The following is a 6000-nucleotide window of genomic DNA, read 5'->3' on the forward strand; positions in this document are numbered from 1 at the left end:
GCACATTGTTTTGTTTTGTTTATTAGGATCCCCATTAGCTGCAGAATTTCTATTTGCAGCTATTCTTCCTGGGGTCCGCAACAACCAAGCAGCGGGAGTGAGAGTAAAAAAGACTGATGAAATGTGTGAGATTTAAAGGGGTCATGTTATGCTTTTTCTGGTTTTATATGCTCTTTAGTGTGTTTTCCAAGTGTCCTGTGCATGTTTAGGCACATCTATTTGCAAAAATTCAAAGTCCGCGGAAACGCGGCTTCTCCTACGTCCTCCTGTTAGCTGCAGCATTAGCTGCATATAACACTCGGTTCTAGCCCCCCTTGAAAAAATTTGTCAGTGTGACGTTAACTTCTGTAGCACGCCCACGATATGCCATAGCCTGCAGTAGCACAGTAGTGCTAAGGTGCTAATGTTTTTGCTCCCTTCGGAGCCAAAGTGGCTGAGCGACTGACCAATTACGGCAGAGCCGATAGGCCGACCAATCAGATCAGACTTGGCACACGTGGGGACTCTGAACGTGGTCACTTCAGAGCCTTAGAGAGAGAGTCAGAAGAGAGCCGGTGCATGGAGTGGAAGTACATGAAAACAGACACTTTTTTCAAACTTTAGCTATTGTGAACATACTTTAATAGGTATGATATGAACCCCAAAAACGGCATAATATGGGCTCTTTAAAGAGCAGCCGAGTGGAGACCTCCGGTGTTGTAAAGTGAAGCCAATGGGGAGGTGCAAAACATAAACAAAATAACTTTTGCTATGTAATGATGTTTGTTCTTGGACATTTCTTAAATTATATTTTTTAATTAATACTAGTTTGAACTTCTGTTCAAACTCACAAATTGTATGTTACAAATGTTATGTTGCTGTTTATGAACGCTGGTTGGCCCCCTGCGAATTTCTGCCATGGGTCTGACAACAGAGTGTGGATTCCCCTCTGTGCTTCACAAATATTTCATGCTACTTAAAAGTCAATTCAGTATAAAAAAAAAGTTATGCCTGTTGAATAACATCTTCTTTCAAGCAATTTTGTAGAATCTGAGTTTAAGAAGCTTACCCCGGATGAGACAGATAGTTTTCCCTTGTGTCAATGAAGACCAAAATTCAAAAGGAAATGAATTCATGGGTTGATATAACCAGGGCTCAAAAGAACCCCCACTATCAGTCTTTACTGGTGGGATAAAACTATTAGCTGAAGCATTTATACTTTAATCATTATGTGATTATGTTTTGTTCTTGGCTTATTACACTCCACTTATGTTCACCTAATCATTGAGGCATTACCTATCTTTCCTTTACATCTTCAACATTTTCAATTCTAATCAAAGGTAACCTTTATGTGAGAATCAATGTTTTTGATTGATGTAAAACAGATTCAATAACTCATTTTCCATTTTCCACATTTATATCGACACTGTGAGATGAATTTGGACCATAATGTTTAGTGGTTGGAACCCATGAATAATTGATAGAATAAAGTCAAGTGAGACCACAGACTGTAAATATTAATGGATGAAGCCTGAGTGACGCCAGCCACCTGTTCCTGCAGGGGGCTCCGGAGGCTCATCGGCAGCCGCCGCCATTTTGGAAATCCTGTCTCAGCCTAACTTTCAGTCAACCTAACGACAGGCTGAGAGCTGGAGCTGAGGCGGGTTTTAAACCTCATTGCGCCCACCTGTCAATCATGTCAGCTAAGAGCCTAACTATGGATAACACTTATTGTTTTCAAAATCAAATGGAGACGCTTTAAAAAAAATCACCCCCTGTACAGTGTGTACCAGTGATGACAATAACTAATCAAACCTATTTCATTTTTTGAACCAGGCTGTCAACATGCAGGATTTTGGACTTCTGCATTGGCTTCATTTTACAAGACTGGAGGTTGCCGCTTGAGTGAGACCTAAAATAAAGTTAAGTTTACTCTCAACTGGGTGGCCGAGTGTATTTTTTCTATTCCATGTCCTTGGCTTGTGAAGAAGTGTTGTACCTTGGACAGTCACCACCTCTTTCCTCCCACCCTCCCTCCCTGCATGTTTTGTTGTATCTCTGCTCCAAAGCAAGCCTCCAGTCCCTCGGGGTTGAGGATCATATCCTTCCTCTCTGATCTATAGCAGCAGGAAGCCTTCCCCGATTAGTATTTAAGTAGCTTCCCTTTGCATTGGTTCCCATCATATGCCGCCCCCCTCTCTTTCTGTCTATATAACCAAACCATTCCCAACCACACACAAACAGAGATACACATCCTATTAGCTTGAGAGGCATCTGTTTTTAATTGTACCCATCTGAGCGCTGGCACAGTCTCAACATCGATGAATCGCCCACTGATAATTGCAGCGCCAAATGTCCCATCATGCAAGCTGCCACGGTGAGGTTTACAGAAAAAACTGTAATAAAGAGACCTTCACAGTGTGACTTTACATTTTTCATTAGTTTCTCTGCCCCAGAAACTTTGGGTTTACGGACCTTATGATCATATATGCACATGTAGACATTATTAACATTAATAGGTTGGCATGCTGTGCCGGTGCCTGTGTGGCTTTAGTGTGTGTGAGTGTGTGTGTGAGTGTGTGTGAACCTGCTGAGAGAGCTGCTCAAGTCTGATGTATTATTCATGGAGGGGAGAGTAAACTCACATAAAGGGAAAATGTGCTTATTTGATATGAGCATGGAGGTGGTCTCAGTGATGGATGGTGTCAAATGTTAAGTGTACTCACAGATATATCCTGCCTCACAAAACATTTGTATTGTTAATAGCTGGACTAGTCTCACTTCAAATAAAAAATAGCAATTTCCTGTTCAAGATTGGAAAAAGAATAGATTTATTACAGCCTGTTATGCCTATAAGGACTTTTAGTATTTCTAAGTACATCACACACTTACTCTTTAAAATGAATACTGATGAGTTTCCCTCCCCGCCTTTCAGAGTGGAACTGTCCTTGTTTGACCATCTGATCCTCCACCTTCATCTAGTTTATCTTGTCATAAGTTTTTGCAACAATTTTACAACCCTGTTTCCAAAAAGTTGGGAAGCCGTGTAAAAAAAACTGCAGCCTCAGATACCTATGGATATCAGGAGCTGGAGTTGGACGACAGACTGGACTGGTCACCAAACATGGACGGTACCTGCAGGTAGGGACAGAGCTGTCTGTACTTCCTGAGAAGGCTGGGTTCCTTCAGTATCTGCAAAAAGCTGCTGTAGATGTTTTACCAGTCTGGTGACAAAACCATCAGTGCAGGCAGGCCAGTTCAGCACCTGGACTCTTTACAGTACGCTGCCATGCTGTTGCAGAATGTGGTTTGGTATTGTCTCGCTTAAATAAGCAAGGCCCTGCCTGGTAAAGATGTGAGTTTATATTGCTCTAAAACCTGTCTTTATTTGTACTGCAGATGATGAAATCTCCAGATTCATTGCAATTTCACATTGAGAAATTTTGTTCTTCAATTTTTTACACTATTTTTCAGCACAGTTTCACAGAGTGATGATCACCTCCCAAATCTTTACTTCAGAAAAGACTGAGCCTCACTTCGATGCTCTTTATACACCCGATCATTTTACTAACCTGTTAAGAGATAATCTAATTATTTGTCAGATGTTCCACCAGGTGTTTTCGAGCCTCATATCTCTCCCAGTCTTTTGTAGCCAGAGTCCCATTATGTTTTAATATGTTCCATGTATCAAGGTTACCAGGATGACCAAAGTACTTCCCCAATGTGAAAACAACAATATGTAACTTTTCCACCATTTTCAAAGTCAATCTGATAGCACAATAACTTTCAACAGGAAGAATGGTGTCCATGCCGTTTCCAGACAGCGCCCCCGTTGCCATCTTTCAGCAATATGTATCTTATCTGAATATGGCTTTATGGCACTGGATCACTAACAGGTGCTGGTTAGGCCATCTCTGCACTGTTTGACACAATTTCAAAGGCTACGAGTAGGGGGTGTTGACAGATGAAGCTAAAAAGAGAAAAAAATAGATTGATAAAGCAAGAACATAGACTACTGGAGTAAATATCGGACAGGCTTTTACATGCTGGAAAGAGCTTGGTGAAACAGTAAGCTGCAAGTCCCACGTTGAACTGTCTATGTCAATACTCAATGGGTGTTTCAAGGCTGTGCAGTTGCACTCAGAGGCCTTCAGGGGGGCCCAAAGCGCACCAAACTCAAATTCCTCTATAATGTCGCTTTAAACTTCAACCCCCCTCTCTCCATCTTCTGGAGGCAGAAAGATTGAAGCAGGGGCAGAGGGGCTTATTAGTTAAATATGTTATTCCAGTCCACCTGATTCAAGTTTTCCTTTTCAGAATTAGTTTTAAGAATCTTTTTCCAGAAATAAAAGTTTCCTGACGGTAATGTGCATTCATAAATCCATGGTGCTGTCCATGGTGCTGAATTACCAACAGATTTGTCTTTATCCTCATTCCTGCTCACCTAATCGTTTTTGTCTTGGGTTCTTAATATCCCTTAAACATATACTACTCTAGACTTTATTGTAAAGAATGAACACTTACTTTACCATCATTACACATGTTTACAGCAGTGTACATGTTCTGTGGGTGTGGAGGATATACAATTGTTTAAAGGAACCTTTGATGGAGCTGGAGTGTATAATGAAATGAATAAGTGACAGTTATAAATAATTTACAGTCTTTTCTCTTTGCTGCCATCAGACTATTTAATGAGCAGGAATATAATTCAACAATGCATTGGCTTTGGCTCAGTGGTCAGAGTCGGAATGTTGGGGGTTCTATCCCCTGATCCTGCTGTCACATGTCGAGGAGAACTTGGGCAAGACACTGAACACCAAATTGACTTTTGAATGTGTATGAATGGATGTGTTAATACTGATGGACACTTTACTTTGTAGCCTCTGTCACCAGTGTGTGAATGGATAAGTAAGTAAGTAAGCACTTTTCTAGTCTTCTGACTACTCAAAGCTCTTTTACACCGCAGGTCACACCTACACATTCACACACTGATGGTAGAGGCTGCTGAGTAAAGTGACCATCAGAAGTAGGGGCTGGGGATCGAACCCCCGACCTTCCGGTTGAGTGATTGCGGACTCTACCAAGTGAGCCACAGTGTGACCTCAGGAGTAAAAAGTGCTATTCAAGCTCAAGTCCATTCAACAATTAAGACCAAAACAACAAGCTGAAAGAAGCTAAAAGAGTCTAGTCTGGGAGGCACAGCCCACTTTGATGATAACTTCTGGTAAATCTATCATTCATTCAATTCCTAATCATTTTCATAGTAACATCATGTTTACAAAATATTTGATTTTGTGCAGCTTTAAAATCTTTTCCTGCATTTTTAAACTCTTGTCAGAGTTGAAAAGCTTTTGCAAATAGTCAAATTAAACTGTCAGCCATCATGCTCTGTTGTACAAACTGCATGTAGTATTATATCCAGTACCTTCTATTAGTTGAATTGTGCATCCTCTCTCTCTCTGCTGCAGCATTAACACACCCAGTTTCCCAGTGGGAACCATTAAGAGTTTCATCTAATCATCTCATCTAATAATGCCAAAAGTTCAAGTGTTCTACGGAGCGCTTGTAAACTTGGAAAAGCAGGACTGTCATCTTTCCAAGATAACAATGTTGCTCATGATGAAGTCATCGAGGTGCCTGTCGTTTGAATATTCTTCCCGCTGGAGCCACTAACTGCTTTCATTATGTTGTTTAAGTTACGCTCCTTATGTTGTCTCTACATTTCCAAATGCTTCTCTCCCAAGGCAGCCAGTCGGAATTAAGAAAAAGAGAATCTGAGTTAAATATATCTAAAACAATTAGAGTCAATGAAACGTAGGGCCAGTGTAAGCCTGCCTAATAACCTGTAAAATGATGTCTCTGCCTGCTTATTACTCATAATATAGTGAGCAATGAAAACAGAAGAACACTGACTGGGGAACCCAATGTGTGTGTATGTGTGTTGGTTAGTAGCTCTAGAATAGCTTCAGTATGAAGCAGGTAATAAAGAACTTCAACGTGTGACTGCAGTAGCTGGGAATC

Source organism: Labrus mixtus, chromosome 23 (assembly GCF_963584025.1).
Source record: "Labrus mixtus chromosome 23, fLabMix1.1, whole genome shotgun sequence".
NCBI classification, from domain to species: Eukaryota; Metazoa; Chordata; class Actinopteri; order Labriformes; family Labridae; genus Labrus; species Labrus mixtus.